The following is a 24,829-nucleotide window of genomic DNA, read 5'->3' as shown; positions in this document are numbered from 1 at the left end:
CACATAACGGGGATCATAACACCAGCACAAAGACACATTAAAATAGTACAATTTGCAGATGACACAAACTTATTTCTCAAGAACTCAGAACAGGTGGACAGTGTAATCACACACCTGGACACTTTTTGTAGAGCATCGGGAGCACGGGTGAACACAGAAAAGTCACAAATCATGTTTTGTGGCTCGGTGGCTCGGCCGCCAAACATTTGGGGATTTGAAGAGGCCCAGGAGAGCGTCAAGGTTCTGGGGGTTTACATTGGCAGCGATGCTGCGGCAGCGAGGGACAAATCCTGGGAGGGGCTGCTGGCCAAACTCCCAGGTCAGTTCGGGTTGTGGAAGATGTGGGGGCTGACCCTGAGGGGCAAGGTGGTCGTGACCAACTCCCTCATTTTGTCAAAGTTAACACACACATTGGCTGTCCATGACCTCCCCAACGCAGTACTTGCAAAAATCAATAATCTAATAACTACATTTCTTTGGAAAGGCAAAAGTAACCTGGTAGCACACAGAACAATAATAGACGACTACAAGAAAGGAGGCTTAAACTTAATAGACATTCACACAAAAAAATTAGCATTTAGAAACAAAATCATTATTAAGCATTTGGACAAAAACAACAAGCGCTGTGGAAAGATTTTTCACACAACAGCTTAAAGAAATCAGCAGCTTAGGGAATTTTCAACTGTGTCAGATAGCTCCACATACTCACTATGCCCAGCTGGACAGTTTTTACAGGGAGGTCATGGAGGCGTGGGGGTTGGCACGACCACTGGTGAAGGCCCAAGTCAACACCAAGGCTCAGGTGCTGGCACAGCCGATCTTCCACAACCCGGACATTATGCACCAGGTGAGGCCCCTCCTAGGTGGTTCCCTCGAGGCTGCAGACCTGATTACCATCAGCCACCTGCTGGATCAGATGGGGAGGATCGACCGGGAGCAGATTTGGAGCATCGCGAAGGCAAGAAAAACAGTCAGAGTCAGGAGGAGGGATGTGGAGATCAGATGCTCCACAATCGAGGGGGGGATGCCGTCCGGGTGGAGGGCCACCATCGCCAGTGGGGTGGGTGACCTGGTGCAGGACGACGCCCCAACATTCTGTCTGGAACACAATAACACAAGTAAGAGCATCACAGAAACAACAACAAAATACTGGTATAAAACATTCAGAAATAAGGTTACACAGCGTCCCACGGCAGAATCGGCCTGGGCAAAGCTATTTCCACATAAACCTATACACACAATTTGGCAAAACATTTTCGCAAAACATTGCAGCACGCAAGCAGCGCAAACGGACTTTAAAATAAGACATAGAGGGATTTTTACAGGCGTCGTACTGCACCAGGTCCATAAAGCTAAATTCGGGAGGAACTGCTCGGTGTGCAGGGACATGCCGGAGGACCTGGAGCACCTGCTGTGGGGATGTCCGGTCGTGGCCCTGTTCATCGAGCAGGTCAGATGCTTTCTGGCAGAGTTTTTGTCTTGGGAGGCCAAAAAAGGAGGGGACTGGCGATGGCACTGGCTGTTCGGGGTCTCAGAGAAAAAGAAGGAGGTGAACAAAAACCTGCTCAACATTGTCCTTGGATTGGCCAGACATGTGACTGTCGTGGTAAAGGAACTATGCCTTATTTGAGGACAAAGAAATCAATAGGTGGAGCTTATTTAAAAATATGCTCAAGTCACACATCAGAATATTTCAGGATGAAAGTGATTTTGAAGAGGTGTTTATGAACCATGCAAAGCTTTTGCTTAATGGGGAGGGGGAAAAAATGTCTTTCAGTTTTAAAGAGAGTATGTTAAAAAAGGAATCATGGGTTTTTTTGACAGTGTTTTTTATTTTTGATTTATGGGTTTTTGTTTGTGTATAGAAGACAATTTTAAAAGTCAAATGAGTTACTTTGTAAGGGAACCTTGTTTTTTTTTGAGGGGTGGGGGGGTTTCTTTGAAATGTTTGAGCGGGTGTCAAATGTTTATAAACTGTTTGGGCTGTGGATGAGAGGGTGTGACACCTAAGTGGGAGGGTGAGGTGTTTTTTTTTTGTTTAAGGAATTGTCCGTTTTATGAAATCGTCAGGTTTGTGTTTTTGTTTTTTTGTGTGTGTGAAAGGTATGTAAATATTGTTTGAAGCTTTTTTAGGATGATGTGTAAAATAATGTGAAATGAAATCTTTTGTCAGAATTTTGTACTTTTGATAATAAAAGATAAAAAAAATAAAAATACTGTCATGAGGAGACGTAAAAAGGCTTACAGCACCTGGTATTCCCAGGCGGTCTCCCATCCCAAGTACTAACCAGGCCCCGACCCTGCTTAGCTTCCGAGATCAGACGAGATCGGGCGTATTCAGGCTGGTATGGCCGTAAGCGACAGCAGTATTCGCTTACGGGCCTTTTCTACGTGTCCGTCTTCACCATCCCCTGAGTCCTGATGTCCATGTGAACGTGACAAGAAGCTCTCAACACACTTTGTCCACCATGGCAGTAAAGAGCCGCCGTTACACAACAAGGTATTGATTGTAGCATCACCTTCAGCCCAACATGAAAACGTTTGTGACACAGAAACACGTCAGCGACGATAAATCACCTCACATCACACCATGTACAACAGTGTCGCAGAGACAGGCTCCTGCAAAGGACATTTTCACTCAATTTTAGTGTTTGTTTAAGAAGCTCTACAAGGGACAAAAAAAAGAAAAGAAAAAGACGTAACTAAAAAACAAAATATATACCGCCATGTCTTGTCACAGCATCTATAAAACTGTGGTTAGTTACCAAGTCCTTCGCTTACGGCCATACCAGCCTGAATACGCCCGATCTCGTCTGATCTCGGAAGCTAAGCAGGGTCGGGCCTGGTTAGTACTTGGATGGGAGACCGCCTGGGAATACCAGGTACTGTAAGCTTTTTACATCTCCTCACAACCTGCACAGGACGCTGTTGTTCATTCTCTGGAGACAGCTGGCAACTAAAACCTCTCTGGGTTATTAAAAGCCAACAAGTGAACTGATTCTGCCTCCACGTCTGCAGGAGACCTTCTCTGTTTCTTGGTTCCTCCTCCGACCACCAGGTGGCGCCTCCTGCTTTGGATTGAGGCTGTATGTGAGAAAGTTGAGGTGGATCAGCTGCAGCTGATGCTGCTTTGTTGTTGCTTCTGTTGTGGCTGTACAGTGGCTCCAGATACAGGATGCAGGACACTGAATCCAGGTGAGCTCAATCAATTCACTTTGATTTGTTGAGCAACATTTGTCATCTCACAGCGCAGAACATAGTAAGGTACAGACCTGATGAATTCCAAACAGAGGACAGAAAAGCCAACAATCCAGAGTTGCCTTTGGACTCCCAATGAGCTCCAGTCAATCAGTGAATGAACCAACTGGCAGATAGTTTGAAAGCATCAAATGTGACAAGAATCACAGAGACACAACAGCTGAGTCATTTCTGGTGCTTTATTCAACCAAATACAAACTAAAGTAGGTTTATTCTGTGTTGTCTCTGCACTCCTTCATGTTGGAGTTGACATCAAATAATGATTCCAGACTTTAAAAGCTTCAAGTTTTAATCTGAGGCTTCAACAGATGCTGCTGCTGGTTTTAAAGTGAATTAGTTCAAGATTCTCTCTGAGTGACTTTTTCTTGTGATGTTTGCTGCTGCGTCATTTTAAAAGCAGATGATCCATGTAGACGACATATTTAGTCCCAGTATCATCAGGACCGTTACAATACTGGAGCCAAAGTGTCCTGTTTTACAAATGAAGAGCAAACGATGATATTAGAGAAACACAAAGATTATAAACTCCAAACACAGACTGACAGTAACACAGCTGCAGCAGCTGAAGGAGGGAAAGCTGCAAAAACTGCAGACTGTGTGAAAGTTAACAGGATTAACAATATTACTACCAAATTATCACCTCACAAGTAGATCAGACTCTAATTCCAACTGGATGTTGTGTTTAATGAACATGTTCTCAGCTGTATTCTTCTGGCTGCAAGACATCAAACTATGATTCAAAGCGATAAGTAAGCTGACTCTCATGTGGTATGGAACACTACAGGTCAGTGGATACAACTTCAAATATTTCTCACAGGAACAATCTAGAATCATAAATCGTATTGTAATACAAAGGAGGTAGAACAATGAAATGACTTTGCTTGCAGCTCTAAAAACTCCGATCTTCCTCTCCCTCTATCGGTGCTCTGAGCTCCACTGGATCTTCTAATGCTGATGACAGTTTTCAAGAGAACTGATTGGTCAGTAGGAGGAGCTTTTATACACATGGAGTTAGAGCAACACTCTCAACAGTTTTCTACTGATTTAAGAACAGGACAAACTAAACAAGCTGTTGTATAGATTTGTCCACAATCTCCTCTCAAGTGTCCATTTTAGGGAGTTTGCAGTCAACCAAGGCAAACTGAGAATCACTCCCACTGGGAAGATCAGTGAAGGAAGGTCCACCCGGCTGGTCCAGAAGCTCTGGTCCAGCAGAGCAGCATCAGGATGGAGACGTAACCAGGTGAGTTAACTAGGGAACCGACACATTCACACTGACAACTTCCCTCCAGATCACACTTTATGTCTTCAACTTGGACTGGAGATCATTTGTTTGGAACTAAACTCTGCGGGGTTCTTCTGTAGTTGATCCTTTTAATGGAATCAGAGCTCAGCCTCCTGACGTCCACATCAGTCTCCTTCAGTATCCCAGCATCACCAACTCCCAGAACAATACAAGAATAATTCTCTTCATTTATGAATGGGGCAGTTTTCAAAATCCAAGTGACAAAGTCCTTCACAAGATCAGCAAAAGGAAACAGAACAATCACAAAATCATTAGAATTAGAAAAAAGATAAAAACTATTTGGTTCAATATGGTTCATTTATGTTGGTTCTTTTAAAAAGGAAGAATAAATTGATTTAGATGAAATATCACGATGTTCAGTTTAGATTTGAATAATTCTCCTGATGGAACTGAACATCACAGATGACAAGTTCAAGTCCCATAAGAAGGCTGAAAATCCAACAATTCCTTCTGTTTTTACAGGTTGTGACTCTGGTAAATGGTGTCATTTTTTAAAGACAACAGCTGGTGGGTTTTGGATTTCAAAGATTGAACCTAAGTGCTTTTCTTAAACAAACTACTGAGCTGCTGCACAGTGAAATCTTTGAGTGGAGCTCAGGATGAAGTTTTCACTTCTCATGCTTAAATGCAGAAATATTTGCAGTGGTGGTTTTACTGCAAGCATCTACTGATGTCACCAGTAAAGTGAATAAAAACAGTCAGTCTGTGAAAACAGGATTTATTTCACTTTACACCTCTAAGTGTCTGCAGTTAGTTTAGCTGAATCCATGCAAAGATGTTTCTATTTTTCTACATGACAGGAATTTCAGTGAAATATAAATAATAATAAACAACTGATCTGCCTCGTCACAGATCCCACTTTAACCCATGAAGAGCAAATAATATTAATATTTTATAAACAAAATATAAAGCGACGAAATAAACAATTAGTATGCAAAAAATAAACAGCCAGTTCAAAAAAATACAACTTGTTTGAAAAAAATAAACAACCAGCGCGATAAAATAAACAGCCAGTGTGACGAAATAAACAGCCAGTGTGACGAAATAAACAGCCAGTGTGACGAAATAAACAGCCAGTGTGACGAAATAAACAGCCAGTGTGACGAAATAAATAGCCAGTGCGACGAAATAAACTGCCAGTACCATAAAATAAACAGCCAGTGCGATAAAATATACAACCAGTACCATAAAATAAACAGCCAGTACCATAACATAAACAGCCAGTGCGATAAAATAAACAGCCAGTGTGATAAAATAAACAGCCAGTGTGATAAAATAAACAGCCAGTGCGACGGAATAAACAGCCAGTGTGATGAAATAAACGGCCAGTGCGACGTAATAAACAACCAGTGTGACGAAATAAACAGCCAGTGCGACGAAATAAACTGCCAGTACCATAAAATAAACAGCCAGTGCGATAAAATATACAACCAGTACCATAAAATAAACAGCCAGTGCGATAAAATAAACAGCCAGTGTGATAAAATAAACAACCAGTGTGATAAAATAAACAGCCAGTGCGATAAAATAAACAGCCAGTGCGACAAAATAAACAGCCAGTGCGACGAAATACACAGCCAGTGCGATAAAATAAACAACCAGTGTGATAAAATAAACAGCCAGTGTGATAAAATAAACAACCAGTGCTACTGGGTTAAAGAGCAAATAAAAACATGAAAAATATTTTGTAAAAGTGAGAGGTCGGTAGCAGCTTTAATTTTTTCTTACAACTTTTCAGTGACCCTCCCAAAATATCTGTTGTGCCCCCCCAACTAAAATTAATCTGGATCCGCCCCTGTCTATAGCATCAGATTATTTGTTTCTAAAAAATATTTCTCCACCGATATGCACAGTATTAAAAACATACGGAGCCAAAACTTACGTTAAACAACCAGTAAATGAACTGTATCCTATAAGATCAGCCTCTGATTGAAGGCTAGTAGAGCCTATATCTAGAGTTCAGCGAGAGTCTCTCGTGTAAGCTTGATTTTTTTTCTTCTTAATTCTTATTTTCATAACCAAGAAAAACCCAGTTCCAGGAAATTACTAGCTTTTGCTTAGTATTTTCTGACATGAAACATTTCTGCTTCAAACAGGAACCAAACCTCTCATGTTTTGTAAAAAGCTGTACACAACCACATTACAAGTGCTTCTTCATATCTTACCAGCAAACTGTCTGATTTGCGGCGGCCGGCGAACACGGACCCACAACCTCCTTCTCTGAGCTGATGCTGCTGCTCGTATTTGCTGTCGAATTGGGCTGAACAGACACAGATTTAGTTTTACTACAACTGTGAGGGATATAAATGACACAAATCTTCATTTTTCCACCACATCTATTCCTGCTGACCTCTTTGTTCCTCTTCTGACAGCTCTACTCTGTCCTCCACCAGTTGAAGACTCCTCTTTTTAGTTGGAGCTTCAGCAGCATCAGCAGCTTTCCTCTTCTCTCCTCGCTGACTGCAGCCCTCTAAAGGGTCGCTGATGGTCTCTCACAGGACAAAGTTACAGGACAAGTGCTTGATTTGTTTGTGAGATTTGTTTCCACAAGTGTGGAGACACAGGGAGGCACAAAATCACCCATATGGGACAAGAACAATCACATAAAACCATATAAAATGACTGAAGTGGGTAAAATGTCCAACATGGAAAATTAGAATCCATGAACACATGCAAAATGACCAAAATGGAACTAAAAACAACATGAAAAGATAGAAAAGGATCAAACTGAGAAACAACATGGCCAAAATTAAACACAAAATGATCAAAATGGGATAAAAAATAAACAAAATATACAACAAAAGTAACAAAGTAGAACAAAAAAGGTAATTAAGAGGTGCGAAATGGCCAAATATGAGCCACAAAATTATTAAAATGGACAAAAAAAATCAAGAGGTAAATTAGCAGAATGAAACATGAATAGGCCAAAATGAAATACAGAGATGTTAAATGAGACAGAAATAGCCAATAAGTGAAACAAAATTAACTAAATAAAACAATAAACAACATAAATAGATGGAAAATAAAATAAACCACAAAATGACTCAAATAAAAACATCCTTAAAGACATACAATACAACACACTGAAGCTTCATCCAATCAGCCTGACACTGTGGTGGGAGCCCAGTGATACTCAACAGCGGGCCACCCACAGGTCCGCAGGACGTCTAGCCACATTTTCTGGCCACTTCACTGAACTCAACTGAGTCAAGAAAGAACGTTTCAAATGTAGCTTTCACACAGGATAACTGCCGTGAGCAACGCTGTCCTCAAGGAACAACCACTGCTAGGGTACGGACAAGGAATTTGCAAGAATGATGCTTGCTTTGTTGTGCGCAACGTGACACCAGGCTGCCTTGTCCTGTACTGTGCTGCATTTGAGGAGCCATTTTTCACTTTCACCGGTCTCACCATTGTGTTTCCAGAATTGTGTGGCTGTGTGTGTTCTCAGTGCTGATGGTGGAACGGCCACGAGCCACCAAGCAGCTACTTTTGCACTTCCACCCATTGTGAGACCATAGTGTGACTGAAAGCTCACCGTTCGACCCTTCTGTTCTTTCTCCAACTCGCTGAAACCCGTGCGGAAAGATCTGACTTGGATAGTGTGACTGAAGGCCTTTGCCGTCCACTGCCAAGAGGAAAACCACTCTCTCTTCAAACTGAGTTGCGTAAGCATGACGACGCCACAGAAGCAGCTGGTGCTGCTGGCTTTGTTTGACAGCTTTGGGGGTCACTGCCCAATCTGCCAGAGCGTTGTTATTAGCTTGTTTTACTTCCATTCTACAAGGCCAGAGAAGGATGCACCGTTCCTGGCAGCACTGCAGTACCAGGTCGATGCGTGGAGTGAAAGGAGCAAACCCCTCTTTCAGCTCCCAGTGCTAAAAATCCATTTAATATATAGTCCTCACATTGGAGGACGTATCAGATATTAAACTGATAAGAACAGATCCTACATTTGATCTTAGCCAAAAGGCCGAGAAGCGATGACCCCTGACCTTTTGCTGCCCGGGCCCAACCCCCTGGCGCAGTCCTCACTGACTCCGCCCACAAGCTCCACCGAGCACCACCCAAACCCCCGTCAAGCACAGATCCTCTGCTTTCAACCAATAGATACGACTCTGCCAGACGGCAAAGCCTGACAAAAATAGGCTAAACTCGTTGGAGTCACTCTCCACGGAAGTCTGAACAGACTGAAGATTGAAGTTACTTCAATTTGAATTTAGTTTTAAATCAACTCCAGCAAAAAATCCAATTTTAAATTATTCACAATATTAAGTTGGTGAAACGTTATTATGTCAAAACAATATAAACATAGATAAATGTTTGCAACTTAAAAGGTTTAGCTAAATCAGTACCTTGGGCTTGTAATCTTGCAACCATGCATTTAACTAATTTAATTAACTTGTAAAAGTGTATTTTATATAACGGGGTTACACCTTTTAAATGCATTAGCGTGTAGATAACTTTAATTTTGCAGCTGGTAAAGCCGAGGCTGGCTTTAATTTATATTTATTTTACATCTTGTGAATTTCCACTAGGGGAAAAAATGCATCTAATAATACACCAGAACTTATATTTTGAATTATTAATCTTAATCTGTAAAGTAGCTCTTTAATACGTTATATAATAAACGTACAATGTCCTCTAAAATGTGCAGCTCAACTTGGTTTTGTGTAAACAACTTATTAACCAGGATGTAACTCTAAATGTAATCCGGGAATTATCTATCATGATGTGTTATTTTATTATAATGAAGTTTTATTTCTGAGGAGGTCTTTATCCAGCCCAAGCTCTCTATGAAGACGAGAAAAAACTCCCCATGGAAGATGGGAAGAAAACCTCGGAAAGGCAATTCAAAGAGAGATCCCCTTTCCACGGACGGCTGGATGGGAGGCTGCAGGAGAGAAGGAAGAAAAACAACATGAGTTCTTGTGGTTTGACAGAAAAACAGCATCAGCGCAGCATTAAGTGGAAAATGATGACAGTTGCTCTGACAACTTTCAAGAAGTTTGGGAAGATGATGGTACGGACACATACGTTCAACGTCGCGCGTATGTTAGGTTTGGAATGTTTCGTCAACTTCTCAAGTCTACCAGAGTCTGTGCAGACTTCAGAAGATGGAAATAATCTTGTATTTTTTTGAGAAAGCAAGTATGAGTCAGTGTGAAGTAAATTTGAATGAAGGGAAATTTTATCACTTAAAAAATGCCGAAAGTTATGTTACATGGATTTCCTCGTACTCAGTGATGCAGACAACTGAAGTCGTACCGTCCTCTTCCAAAGATTTTAAGAGTTTGTACAGACTTTGGGAGAGGACGATAGGATGTAGACTTCCTGCGTCTACGAGTACAAATGAGTCCATGTAATGTAACGTTCGGCATTTTCCAAAGTCTACCAGAGTTTGTGCAGACTTGGTAAGATGACAGTACGACGTATACCTTCAACATCAGTGCGTACTTAAGAACTCATAAATTTCATCACCTGCAAAGTGTACAAGACTTTGAACAGACTTGGGAAGAAGACTTGTTCTTTCTGCATTAGCGAATACATGAGGGTCCAACTGAAACTTCGTGATCTCCTCAAGTCTGTGAGAGTTAATGCAGCCTTGGAGAGATGCGAGTCCCTAAATGTAGTCATTTTGAAGTCACCAGACTCTGTGCAGACTTGGGTCGATGACAGGTCGACGTGTATTTTAAAACTTTACTTTATACAAGTGAGTCTGCTTAACGTAAGTTCCTTCATTTTTCAAAGCCTGCATGAGTGGCTCAGACTTAGGAAGATGATGGTACCATGTATACTTCTAACATTCGTGAGGACGTGAGGTTTTGTAAACTTGTGATAAACAGTTCAGAATGTTCTACTGTGAGGTAAACTAAAACCTCAGAAACAGGATTCTCCCAACAGCCTACCTTGGCCTCCGCCTCCTCCAGCAAACCTCCGCTGCCCTCCGGAGGGAACCGGTCTCTCCAGAACCAGGATCAGCCTGAATCCACTTCCTGCCACTTCTATAAAGGCGCTTCCCATTCTGAAACATGAAACATAGTGGAGGGTGAAGTTCTGAAGCTCCACAGGAGAACGTTCCCACCACTCTGGCTAACATTAGCTGCAGGTTCTAATCATGTTTTAGTCTAATGTTTAAACTACGTTTTACAAATATTTTCATTTCCAGAAATGTTCCTGTAAAGTTAATATGATTCTTTTAGCGTCAACATTCAGAAGATGTAGTCAGGAACACAGATTATGTTCTATGATTACAAAGTAGGAACGTTCTGAAAACAACATTTAAAGAGTGTTTTCCAATTGTGAGTGAGGCCTCTGGTGATTTTTATAAAATGTTTATCTAATATGATATATTAACAAAGGTGGAACGTTCTGGCCACAATGTGTTTCAGTCATGGAGATGTTGTTGAGGAAAAACATTATTGAGTTAATTTTTATTGTATAATAAATTTTAATTTCTTTTATTAATTTTTATTATATTGTTAATTTCTGTTTATTTTATTTGTTTTTAATTGAATTGTTAATTTCTGTTTATTTTATTTGTTTTTATTGAATTGTTAATTTCTGTTTATTTTATTCATTTTTATTGTACTGTTAATTTATATTTTATTTCTTTTTATTGTATTGCTAATTTTTATTTATTTGGTTCCTTTTAATTGTAGGGGTTGAAAGCCTTTGACGGATGAAAATTTTCACATTTTTACTTAATACTTTATACCTTGCGAATCAGCAAGTACGCCGTGGTTTGAGATATAATTTCCTCCATCTACAAGTTTGAGACGGTTCGTGTCACGTAAATTCCAACACTCTTTTATTAATTTCTATTGTATTCTTAATTTTTACTTATTTATTTAATTTTTATTGTAATGTCAATTTTTATTGATTTTATTCATTTTTATTGTACTGTTAATTTTTATTATTTCATGAATTTTTATTGTATTGTCAATTTCTATTTATTTTAATGATTTTTATTGTATTGTAAATTTTTATTGACTTTATTCATTTTTGTTGTATTGATAATTTTCATTATTTTTGTCATTTTTATTGTATTGTCAATTTGTGTTGATTTAAACAATTTTTTTTGTAGTGTTAATTTTCATTACTTCATTAATTTTTATTTATTTTATTTATTTTTATTGTGTTATTAATTTTTTCATTTAATTTTATTGTATTGGTAATTTTTTTATTTTATTCATTTTTATTGTTTTGGTAATTTCCATTATTTCATTAATTTTTATTGTATTGGTAATTTTATGTATTTTAGTCGTTTTTATTGTATTGTCAATTATTATTGATTTTAACAATTTTTATTTTATTGGTAATTTTTATTTATTTTATTCATTTTCATTGTATAAAAAAGAATAAAAATGAATGAAATAATGAAAATTAACATTTCATTATTTCATTCATTTTTTTTTTTTCATTTTTATTGTAATGTTAGTTTTCATTATTTGATAAATTTTTATTATATTGTCAAATTTTATGGATTTTAATCATTTTTGTATTGTTAATTTTTTATTGATTTTAATAATTTTTATTGTATTGCTAATTTTAATTATTTCAGTAATTTTTATTGTATTGTCAATTTTTTTAATTGATTTTAAAAATTTTTTTGTATTGTTCATTTTTCTTGATTTAATGATTTTTATTGTGTTGGTAATTTTATTATTTTTCGGAATTTTTATTGTATTTTCAAATTTTATTGGTTTTAACAATTTTTATTGTATTGTCAATGTTTATTGATTTTAATAATTTTTTATTGTATTGTTAATTTTGATTAATCATGACTTTTTCTTGTATTTTTATTTTTTCTATTTCATTAATTTTTATTGTATTGTTAATTGTCATTATTTGATGAATTGTTATTGTATTGTCAATTTTTATTGATTTTAATAATTTTTATTGTATTGTTAATTTTAATTATTTCATTCATTTTTATTGTATTGCTAATTTTCATTATTTCATTCATTTTTATTGTATTAGGTTTTATTTATTTTATTCATTTTTGTTTTGTTGTTAATTTCTAATTATTTTATTTATTTGTATTGTATTGATCATTTTTTGTTTAATTCATTTTTATTTTATTAAGTTTTATTTTATTGTATTATTAATTTTTAATAATTTCTTTTATTATATTGTCAATTTTATTTTTTATTTTATTTAGTCATTTTTATTGTATTGTTAATTTTTTATTTTATTCATTTATATTTTATTATGTTTTATTTTTTATTGTATTATTAATTTCTAATTATTACATTTATTTGTTATTGTTTTGGTAGTTTCATTTATTTTAGTCATTTTTTTGTATTGTCAATTTTTTTATTTTAATCATTTTTAGTGCATTGTTAATTTTTATTTATTTATTTCATTTTTATTGTATTGTTAATTTCTAATCATTTTATTTATTTGTATTGTATTTACAATTTCTTTATTTAATTCATTTTTATTTCATTAATTTTATTTATTTGTATTGTATCAATAATTTCTAATTATTTAAATTATTTTATTATCTGGTTTATTTCATTTTTTAATTTGATTTTATTGTATTGATAATTTTATTTATTTTAATAATTTTTATTGTATTGTCAATTTTTATTGATTTTAATAATTTTTATTGTATTGTTAACTTTCATTATTTCATTAATTTTTATTGTATTAACAATTTTTATTTATTGTAATCATTTTTAGTGTATCGTTAATTTTTATTTATTTCATTAATTTTTATTGTATTGCTAATTTTCGTCATTTCATTAATTCTTTATTGTTTCCTTTTTTGTATTGTTAATTTCAAGTTATTTTATTGATTTTAATTGTATTGATAATTTTTAGTTTTATCCATTTTTATTTTGTTAAGTTTTATTTTATTGTATTATTAATTTAAATTTTTATTTTATTATATTGTTTATTTGTATTGTATCAATAATTTCTAATTATTTAATTTATTTTATTATCTGGTTAATTTCATTTTTTAATTTGATTTTATTGTATTGATAATTTTAATTGTTTTAATAATTTTTATTGTATTGTCAATTTTTTATTGATTTTAATAATTTTTATTGTATTGTTAACTTTGATTATTTCACTAATTTTTATCGTATTATTTTTTTCTATTTTATTACTTTTTATTGTATTGTTAATTTTCATTATTTGATGAATTTTTATTGTATTAACAATTTTTAATTTATTTTAATCATTTTTTAGTGTATTGATTATTTTATTTATTTCAATTCATTTTTATTGTATTGGTTAATTTCTAAGCATTTTATTTATTTGTATTGTATTTACCAATTTTCTTTATTTTACATTCATTTTCATTTTATTACGCTTTATTTTATTTATTTTTATTGTATTATTAATTTCTAATTATTACATTTCTTTTGTAATTTTTGGTAATTTGATTTATTTTAGTCATTTTTATTGTATTGTCATCTTTCATAGAATTTAATCATTTTATTGTATGGTTAATTTTCATTTATTTCATTCATTTTATACTGTCGGTTAATTTTTATTATTTCATTAATTTTTATTGTATTGTTAATTTTCATTCTTTCATAAATTTTTATTGTATTGTTAATTTGTACTTATTTTATTCATTTTCATTGTATTGATAATGTTTTTATTTCATTCATTTTTATTGTATTAAGTTTTTATTTATTTTTATTTTGTATGATTAATTTCTAATTATTTCATTTATTTTTCATTATATTGTTAATGTTATTTTCTTAATGTAATTTTATTGTATTGCTAATTTTTCTTTAGTCATTCTTATTGTATTGTCAGTTTTTATTGATTTTATTATTTTTTATTTCATTGTTTAATTTTCAATATTTCATTCATTTATCGTATTGTTTCTCATTTACTAATTATTTTATTATTTTTGTGGTATCGATAAATTTTTTTAATTTATTCATTTTTATTTTATTAAGTTTTATTTATTTCAGTTATTTTTATTGCATTAATTTCTAATTATTACGTTTATTTTTATTGTTTGGTAATTTGATTTTTTTTTTAGTCATTTTTATTGTATTGTCTTTTTTTTTGATAATTTTTATTGGAATTTTAGTTTTTTATTGATTTCATTCATTTTTATTGTATTGTTAATTTTCATTATTTCATTAATTTTTATTGTATTTTTATTTTTTCCTATTTAATTCATTTTTATTGTATTAGGTTTTATTTTTTTATTCATTTTTACTGTATTGCTAATTTCTAATTATTTTATTTGTTTTTATTGTATTGATAATTCTTAAAAACTTATTCATTTTTATTGTAGGTTTTATGTATTTTTTGTTTATTTTTATTGCATTATTAACTTCTAATTGATTTATTTAATTTCATTGTTTTTGTAATTTTTATTTTCAGTCATTTTTATTGTATTATTAATTTTCATTATTTCATTAATTTTATTGTATTACGTTTTATTTATTTTATTTCTGTTGCATGTTTAATTTATAATTATTTCATTTTTTTACTGTATTGGTAATTTTTATTTATTTTAATCATTTTTATTGCATTGTCAATGTTTATTTATTTTAATCATTTTGATTGTATTGTCAATTTTTCTGTATTTTTTAATCATTTTTATTGTACTGTTAGTTTTCATTTATTTTATTCATTTTATTGGAACATCAGTTTTTATTTATTTTCATCATTTTCATTGTATTGTTAATTTTGATGTATTTTAGTTATTTTCATTGTATTGGTAATTTCTAGTTATTTTTTATTGTATTGTTCATTTTAATTTATTTTATTAATTCTGATTTCCGTCGAGTACGAACAAGTCTGCATGTTTTACTCATTTTCTGAAGTCTGTGAGACTCTGTGCAGACTTGGGAAATAACGGTGTATTTCCTGTAACAGCGAGTTTGTGAAGTTTCGTGTTTAGTAAGTTTTATCATCTTTGTATTCTGTACAGCTGCCAGTACGCGGTGGTTTGATTGAGATTTTGTCATCTCTCCTTGAAGAGATGAGGACACGTTTTCTACTTTTTAAAAAAAAAAAATATGAAGGATAATTAAGGCTTTATGTGTCATGTGACGTTTGTGTTGTGTCTGAGTGGTGTTTCTATCTCAGCCATGGATGATGCAGAAGCTCCATCAGTTTGGGTCGACGTTCAGGGACCATCGTGAGGCACTTCTTTAAGAAATCCTGGCAATCTGCAGAGAAAGAAGCAGAGAAAGATGAATGATGGAAATGAGACTAAATGAAAAAAGAAACCTTAAACTGATGCAAAATGACTAAAATTAAGACAAAAAAATGACCAAAATGGTACAAAAAAACAACATAAAGAGATGCAACATTACCTGAATTAGACATCAAATGACTAAAATTTTATGAAAATAACACCAAGAGATGCAAAATAACTAAAATTAAGACAATGAAAACGACCAAAATGGTACAAAAAATTACATAGAGATGCGACATTACCTGAATTAGACATCAAATGACTAAAATTTTATGAAAATAACACCAAGAGATGCAAAAATAACTAAAATTAAGACAAAGAAAACGACCAAAATGGTACAAAAAACAACATGAAAAGATGCAAAATGTTTAAAAACAGACCAAAAGATGTAAACTGACCAAAATTAAACACATAATGACACAAAATGAGCAAAATGAGTCTCAAAATGACCAAACTTATCCAGAAATCTTCACTTAAATTCACCAAGCTGTCTACATTTATTCTATTTAATATCATTTACAGTCTGATTTAAACATTTTTTTCTTAAAAACATGCTGAAATGAACAAAATTATCAAAATTTCTAGTAAGAACAACCCTAAAGACATAAACTGACCAAAATTAGTGACAAAATGAACCACAAACTGAACAATTTTAAACAAAAACAACCTTAAAAACAAACAACATCCAAAATAAACAACACAATAACCAAGATGGTACAAAAAACAACATAAAGAGATGAAAAATGACCTGAATTAGATTAAAAAATGACCAAAATTAGCCTCGAAATGAAAAAACTGATCTAGAAATCTTCACTTACATTCACCACTGTCCAAATTTATTCTATTCCATATTCTGAAGGTTTTACAGAGAGATTTGTTCATATATCATTTAAACTCTGATTTATACAACTTTATTTCTCTAAAAACATACTGAAATGCACAAAATAAGACACAAAATGGAACAGAAAAACCTTAAACGGATGCAAAATGTCCAAAATGACGCACAAAATGATCTAAATGAGACACAAAATGATCTAAATGAGACACAAAATGATCTAAATGGAACAAAAAACGTTTTAAAGGCAGAAAAATGACAAGTAAAAACAATCCTAAAAACAAAAACGGAGCAAGTTTAGAGACAAAATGATTAAAATGAGCCACAATGAGACACAAAATGAGCAAATGTTGGTTGTCAGTGTTGTGAAAACTTCAATGTAACATGTCAGTGTGTAGTTTGCTGATATTTGGGGCTGAGTTGCAGCTCGTTGTCTGGACTTCTGTCTTACCTGAATGTTTCCTATCTGGCTGAGGAGGCTTCATTTTTCTCTCACAGTCTTTCTTCATAATGTCTTCACAAGTTTCACACTTGAAATCTTGACCACAACTCTCCAATATCTCCAAGGTTTGTGTGTTCAACTGACTTTCTCAAGTCTTTCAATGTTTTTCTTCAGAATATGGAATGTGGTAACAGTTGTTAGGAGTTCTTCTCACTGACATCACAATGGACTTTTAAAAAATGCATTTACTGTCTTAGTACTTGTTCTCTGTGCAATGACAGCAAAGTTGAATCTAATCTAATCTAGAAAATGACCAAAAGGAGACACCAAATGTCCAAAATTTTACAAAAAACTGCCTTGAAGACAAAAATTAGCCAAAAATAACAAAGTGGAACACAAAGTGTCCATAAAGACTTGTAAAATGAGCACCAGAAAAGCACAAACTTGCAAAACAAAACAACAATAAAGAAATGCAAAATGAGACAGGAGTGGCAAATCTCAGACACAAAGATGTCAAAAATGTAACAAAAACAACCATAAATAGGTGCAACATCAACAAAGAGACGGGCTGCACAGTGGCGTAGTGGTTAGCACTTTCGCCTTGCAGCGAGAAGATCCCTGGTTCGCGTCCCGGCTTTCCCGGGATCTTTCTGCATGGAGTTTGCATGTTCTCCCTGTGCATGCGTGGGTTTTCTCCGGGTACTCCGGCTTCCTCCCACAGTCCAAAAAATATGCTGAGGTTAATTGATTACTCTAAATTGCCCGTAGGTGTGAATGTGTGAGTGATTGTTTGTCTATATATGTAGCCCTGCGACAGACTGGCGACCTGTCCAGGGTGTCCCCTGCCTTCGCCCGAGTCAGCTGGGATAGACTCCAGCCCCCCCATGACCCTAGTGAGGAATAAGCGGTGTATAGATAATGGATGGATGGATAAACAAAGAGACACCAAATGACCAAAATGAGACACAAAATGTCCTAAGTGAGACAGAAAATGACATAAAATTATGAAAATGAGACACTAATGACCAACATAAGACACAAAAGCTACAAAATGAGACACAAAATGAGACTGAAAATGACCAAAAGGAGACAATAAATGACCAAAATGAGACAGGAAATGACCAAAATGAGACAGGAAATGACCATAATGAGAGAGAAAGTGACCAGTATGAGACAGGAAATGGCTGAAATCAGACGTTTCCATGACGTTTCCTGGACAGTTCTTCATGCTTATGGCTCCTCCCACACATCTGCTAGTTCCTTGGAGAAACTAAACTGTGTTTCCTCATTGTTTGCTCCAAAATATTAAATCCTCTTCAGTGACATGAGTCTCTTGTAACAAAAACACATTGTGCCTGTAGTCCTTTGTAAAATAAAAATACAGCCTTTCTCTTAGTGCTGTCTTTAAGTCTCCTGGTATTGAAGGACATAAAAGACAACTTTGAACATGTGAACATAATATTCAGTAACAATAAGTCACTTCACTAAGGCTGTGAGTTTGGATGAAGAAAGTAACTGTTATGTTGATCCCTGGAAATAAACTCTGAGTCTCATTTGGCTCTATTCAGTAACCAGAACACATATTTCCATGTCTTTTCATTTTCTATGGGAATATGTGGACTCCTTCTATGAAAGTTTGCTCTCTTCCCCTGATCTCTGGCTTCTTTTATCTTCGTCCACATCAGCTCCAGCGTTGCTCTGTCTTCTTTTCTTCAATCTTCTTCATCTTTTTTCCACATCTCACAGCCTTTTGACAGCATCCACATTTCATTTGTGCATCACGCTTCCCAAACTGAACCATGAGCTTCCTGCTGTGATTTTGCTCTTTCTTCCTGATGTGATGAACGCTGTCCACCATGTTTTGCTGTTCATGTTGACGGCTGGTTCATTGACGTTGTTGCAGAGTAGTCATGATCCATACATCCACAAAGGAAGAGAAAATTACTCTCCTTTCTTTTAAAAGTCCTAGACTTCATTTTTTGGAGACTAAACTTCAGATGAAACAAACTATGAGGGATCGTTTGAAGATTTCAGGAAAGTGTTGCTGCTCAGAGATCCATCTAGCTGGAAGTCTCTCTCATCCAACTAACAAGTCAGGACTCTGTGGATTCAATCTGGGAAAAGTCATGATGTTGATCGACCATTAGATGGCAGCAGAGACTCAGACACAAATCTCTGTCCCTGCATCTGATCAACAATCAATAATAATAATGATAATTATCAACCAATCAACCAATCATATTTTGGTCATTTTATACATATTTGTGGTAATTTTATTGAATATTTTGGTCATTTTATACATATTTGTGTTAGTTTTATTGAATATTTTGGTCATTTTATACATATTTGTGTTAGTTTTATTGAATATTTTGGTCATTTTATACATATGTGTGGTAGTTTTATTGAATATTTTGGTCAATTTATACATAGTTGTGACAGTTTTATCTCATATTTTACTCATTTTTTACATATTTGTGTTAGTTTTATTGAATATTTTGCTCATTTTATACATAGTTGTGACAGTTTTATCTCATATTTTACTCATTTTTTACATATTTGTGTTAGTTTTATTGAATATTTTGGTCATTTTATACATAGTTGTGACAGTTTTATCTCATATTTTACTCATTTTTTTACATATTTGTGTTAGTTTTATTGAATATTTTGGTCATTTTATACATATGTGTGGTAGTTTTATTGAATATTTTGGTCATTTTATACATATGTGTGGTAGTTTTATTGAATATTTTGGTCATTTTATACATATGTGTGGTAGTTTTATTGAATATTTTGGTCATTTTATACATATTTGTGGTAGTTTTATTGAATATTTTGGTCATTTTATACATATGTGTGGTAGTGCAAGGCCAACTCCAGGAAGCAAATGGAGGATTAGCTGCAGAATAACAACACTCCTCTCCAGATCTTTCTTCAGAGCAGGACAGAGACATAAAGGTGGAGCCTGAACCTGGAACAGAGACTGAACCAACAACTTAAACCTGTTTTTGTGTGTTAGGTTTGGCAGCTAGTTCCCTCTGTGAAGTGATGTTGTCAGATCAGGTAGAAATCTGTTTCCTGCTTCGTTGCCCTGACAACAGTGATGTCACGGTTCTACCTGTTCCTCAGGTTAGTTCTGCTTTTACCGTCTTTGTGTCGCAGCTTCTTTTCTCCGTCTGAATGTGAGTAAAAGACATTTTAAACTGGTTTTTATCTTTTATATATCTATAGAACATAAAACTGATTGAATCATTCATCATGTTTTAACTCAAAAACAACGTTGTTGTGACACAACTAAAACATTAAATAAATCTTTTTCCCCTAAAACCAAATCTTCAGAGATGTTGTTCCCAACCAGCAGCAGTTATCAAACTGATGCTGAAATCAATGTGTTTTATCAGTAAATATCATTTGTATTTGTTCTCAGTTCTAAACATGAGTTGTTCTTATCAGCAGAACTTCAGTGCAACAGTTGTAGGATGGAAATGCTTTGAACATGTGATTTTTCAACAACACACATAGAACTAGAACATAGTGTGGACCATATGTTTGTGGTAGAACAGAAGTAGAACAAGGATCTCCATTCACACTCATGACTTCCATCAGTGATCAAAGCCAGTGCAGCATAAAGACGACATGGATCTACAAGAGCTGAATACAGACACTAGCAGCTTTTAGGATTCATGATCTTTATTTGGGACATTTCTGACATTTTTCACTCTAGAATTCCAATATCTGGATATTGTGAAGAATTAAGGGTCTACTTATGATCTTCAAATGAAAAGATGAACTCCATCAGATCATATTTAGTCCTAAAAGGTAATTATTCTTCCTCAGATATAAAATACTAAAGTAATATTCATCCCATGAGGAGCAGCTGGACCAGAGATAGTCTCTGATTTCCTTTTCTCTGTCTGGGATCTGCATTTTGTGTCTTAATTTGTCTCATTTTTGTAGTTTTTCTGTCTTGAGTCCTCGCATTTTTGCCCTTTCGTGTCATCATTTGTCTCATTTTTACCATTTTGTGTTTAAATTTGTCAAATTCTTATCGTTCTGTGTCTCCTTTGTGTCATTTTATGTCCTAATTCTTTCAATTTCTGACATTTTCAGTCTTTTTTTTCTGTAATTGTGGTCTCATTTATATCATTTTGTGTCTTAATTTGTGTCATTTTTATCATTTTGTTTCATAATTTGTCTCATTTTTGCTCTTTCATGTCATCATTTGTCTCATTTTTACCATTTTGTGTTTAAATTTGTCAAATTCTTACAGCGCTATGTCTCCTTTGTGTCATTTTATTCTTTCAATGTCTGACATTTTCAGTCTTTTTTTCTGTAATTGTGGACTCAGTCTGTCTCATTTTTGTAGTTTGGGGTCCTAATTTGTCTCATTTTTGCCATTGTGTTTCACCTTTGTGTCATTTTGAGTCATAATTTGTCTAAGATTTGTCGTTTTGGATGACAATTTGTCTCATTTTTATAGTTTGGGGTCTGAATTTGAATCATTTTTGTCATTTTGTGTCTAATTTGTCTCACTTTATAGGTTTGTATGCCATTTATGTTGCTTTGTGTCTTAATTTGTTTAATGTTTTATCATTTTGTGTCTTAACTTGTCTCATTTTTATCATTTTGTGTTTAAATTTGTCAATTTTTACCATTCTATATCTCTTTTGTGTCGTTTTATGTCCTAATTCTTTAAATTTCCATCATTTTCAGTCTTTTTTTCTGTAATTTTGGCCTCAGTTTGTCTCATTTTTGTCATTTTGTGTCGTAATTTGTCTCATATTAATCATTTTATGTCTTAATTTGTCTCATTTTTACCATTTTGTGTCTTAATTTTTCTAGTTTTTGTCATTTTGTGTCTTAATTTGTCTCATTTTTTACCATTCTATCTCCTTTGTGTCGTTTTATGTCCTAATTCTTTCAATTTCTGTCATTTTCAGTCTTTTTTCTGTAGTTTTGGCCTCAATTTGTCTCATTTTTGTAGTTTTTCTGTTTTAATTTGTCTCATTTTTGCCATTTTATGTCACCTTTGTGTCATTTTGAGTCTTAAATTGTCTGAGTTTTGTAGTTTTGAGTCATAATTTCTCTATTTACTGTCAGTTTGTGTTTTATATGTCTGTTTTTTTGTCATTTTCAGCTTTATTTCTGTAAATGTGTGTCTCATTTTAATAGTTGTGTCTCTCAGTTTGACTAATTGTTGTAGTTTTGTCTCAGTTTGTCTCATGTAGAATGTAGTTTTCAAACATGAAAACCTGCTCTGACTGGGGGTTTGAGGCTCAGAGATGAAACTTTAAATGACTCCTTAGTTTTTCTTCATATTCCAACTCCCCCATAATCAGAACTGATTCCATCTGCTTGTCCAACATTCCAGATCCTGAATCAGTGGTTAGAAATCAGAGTGAAAGTGGTGGACGGTCAGTTTGTGGCTGCTGGAGGAAGCAGTGTGTTGATCAGAAGCTGCAGTTTGTGACTCTGCTGCTCCTTCAGTCAGGTTTTAATTAGACTCAGTCCATTTGTTGGTCTTTAACAGGAAAAAGGTTGAATGTTGAAATAATCCGTCACATGAAATGAGTGGGAATCAGCCTGTAAAATGTGCTCTTATTGTGAAAGTCTGCCTGCTGCTTCCTCATAGGTGGAGTCCTGACTGGTTCCAGGAAACAGATCACCTGTCTGAGCGTCCAGGAGTGGACTGGAAACTTTCTTCTTCTTCTTCAGCGCTTTGAATAAAGTGTAAGTTTGCTTTGTTTGCTGCTTTAACTTCAGTAATGTTGCTGTTTGTTTCTGCTCTGTGATGTTTCTACATGTTCACTTCTTATTTCAGCACAAACTTTGGATGACTGCTGTTTAAACATGGATCAATATGATTATTAGGTCATTGATTGACTGCAATCAGTCAATATTTCTATGAGATTATTGATTGACTTGAGTCAGTTTGATGAGCTGCTGATGTTTCTTTGTTTGTTCTCAATCCAAACTGCATGGTGTCTTTTTGACTTTGGGTTTGTGGGTGAGTCTCTGCAGCTCCATGACTCCATCTGCTGGACTGATAGTAGAAGTGCAGCAGCTGATCTTTTCCAGGAGGATTTGAGTGGATCAATGATGTTTGTTTCCTGTGCAGGTGAAGGTAGAAAGTGTGTGTGAGCTGCTGTGTGTTATTAGTACATGTATGTCAGTACACAGAGTACATGTATATCAGTACACAGAGTACATGTATATCAGTACACAGAGTACATGTATATCAGTACACAGAGTACATGTATATCAGTACACAGAGTACATGTATATCAGTACTCTTACACTCCTTCTCATTCAATGCTTTTTATTTATTTGTGTTATTTTCTACATTGTAGATTAATACTGAATATTAACACTTTTCTGTTTACAACATAGTTCCATATGTGTTCTTTTATAGTTTGGATGTCTTCAGTGTTAATCTTCAAGGTCCAAACTGTTGACTGCTAGTGGATATACAGAGTACATGAATAATGAGAGTATTTTCATTACATTTTAACAGATGCATACAGTTTGTGTGTATATTTATACTGCAGTATAATAGTATAATAGTACAGTATTTTGAATCCTTATACTCTGCATGTAGTAGTACTATTACATGCATTAAACAGTACTATTACCAGTGTGTAACGGTACTGTACACATTAATGTACTTTATTTCCACTATTTTATTTCCTCCATGGTGTCTCGACCACTTCATGGTGTTTTTGGTCCATTTCAGGCGATCGCTGCCCCCCCCACCACACCAGCTTTTCCACAATCAGCTGATCACCTGATCAGCTCTATGCCAAGCAGATGTGTTGCACTGGGAGGCTAATGGTCCCACCAGATACTGACTGGTTTTCTGACCCCCCAGTACAGTTAAAGTGCACATTTCACAGTGTCCTTTTATTGAGGCCAGTCTGAGGAACACCTGAGCAATAATCCTGCTGTCTAATCAGCATCTGGATCTGCCTGAAATCTATGTGGATCCATGAGAGACATTTATTGCAGTAATGAGCTGTTTAGTAGCAGTCAGTGTTTGGTCTGGACTCTGAACAGACTCAGTATAAAAGTATAAAACCCTGATATGAGGCTCTGATCCTGGACCAGATAGAAAATCATTAACCTGAAGAAAGACATTCTGGTGGCAGATATTGTTCAGAAAACAAAATGAGTCGACAGTAAAGCTGAAGTTTCCTCCATAAACTCAGATCCTGCTTGGTAGTCCAGACCTCAGAGCTGATTCATGGTTCAGCCTCCATTTTACTCTGAACTAAAATAGAAACTTAACACTTTTGTTTTCGCTCCCATTTTTCATGAGTTGAGCTCAAAGATCTCAGACTTTTTCTATGAACATAAAAGGTCTGTTTCTCTCCAATATTGTCCACAGATGTGTCTAAATGTGTGTCAGTGAGAACTTCTCCTCTGTCCAGATAATCCATCCTCCTCACAGGTGTGGCAGATCCAGATGCTGATTAGACAGCAGGATTATTGCTCAGGTGTGCCTCAGGCTGGCCTCAATAAAATAATAACATTTGCTGTCTGATGGTTTGGTCCAGAGGTTCTCTAAAGGGTTAAAGAGGGCAGGACTAAGTGGGCAGCTCTGTCTGCATCCTCTTTGCAGGGCTCTAGAGTTGGACAAATTCCCCTTTATTTAGATCCTGGTGGTGGGAGATGAGTGGATTGTTTTAATGGTTGTATAAATTTACTAGTGAACCCAAATCCAGCCTTTACTTGGTAGAGAAATTCCAGCCAACAGAGTGGGACGCCTCATTGGCCGGATATTATTGATCTATATCCTGGCAAGAAATC

At 34.5% G+C, this 24,829-nt stretch overlaps 1 long non-coding RNA gene and 3 other non-coding genes across 4 annotated transcripts; 1 reads left to right on the top strand and 3 right to left on the bottom strand.

Annotated features, from left to right (window-relative positions):
• Nucleotides 1-2,238: 2,238 nt before the first annotated feature.
• LOC129348346 (5S ribosomal RNA) lies at nucleotides 2,239-2,359 on the bottom strand. Its single transcript, XR_008600883.1, has one exon. It is a non-coding gene; the product is annotated as a 5S ribosomal RNA (ribosomal RNA).
• Nucleotides 2,360-2,775: 416 nt separating this feature from the next.
• Nucleotides 2,776-2,894, top strand: LOC129348373 (5S ribosomal RNA). The gene has a single exon (XR_008600909.1). It is a non-coding gene; the product is annotated as a 5S ribosomal RNA (ribosomal RNA).
• A 525-nt stretch (nucleotides 2,895-3,419) lies between these two features.
• LOC118470440 (uncharacterized) lies at nucleotides 3,420-7,669 on the bottom strand. Its single transcript, XR_008600786.1, has 2 exons — nucleotides 6,730-7,669; nucleotides 3,420-4,772 (listed from the first exon to the last, which is right to left on the bottom strand). It is a non-coding gene; the product is annotated as an uncharacterized LOC118470440 (long non-coding RNA).
• Nucleotides 7,670-8,357: 688 nt separating this feature from the next.
• On the bottom strand, nucleotides 8,358-8,549 carry LOC129348351 (U2 spliceosomal RNA). Its single transcript, XR_008600888.1, has one exon. It is a non-coding gene; the product is annotated as a U2 spliceosomal RNA (small nuclear RNA).
• Nucleotides 8,550-24,829: the final 16,280 nt, after the last annotated feature.

The sequence above is a fragment of the Amphiprion ocellaris genome, chromosome 24, assembly GCF_022539595.1.
Source record: "Amphiprion ocellaris isolate individual 3 ecotype Okinawa chromosome 24, ASM2253959v1, whole genome shotgun sequence".
Classification (NCBI taxonomy): Eukaryota; Metazoa; Chordata; class Actinopteri; family Pomacentridae; genus Amphiprion; species Amphiprion ocellaris.
Note: the sequence above shows the minus strand (reverse complement) of the source record. Positions and strands in the feature narration are given on the sequence as shown.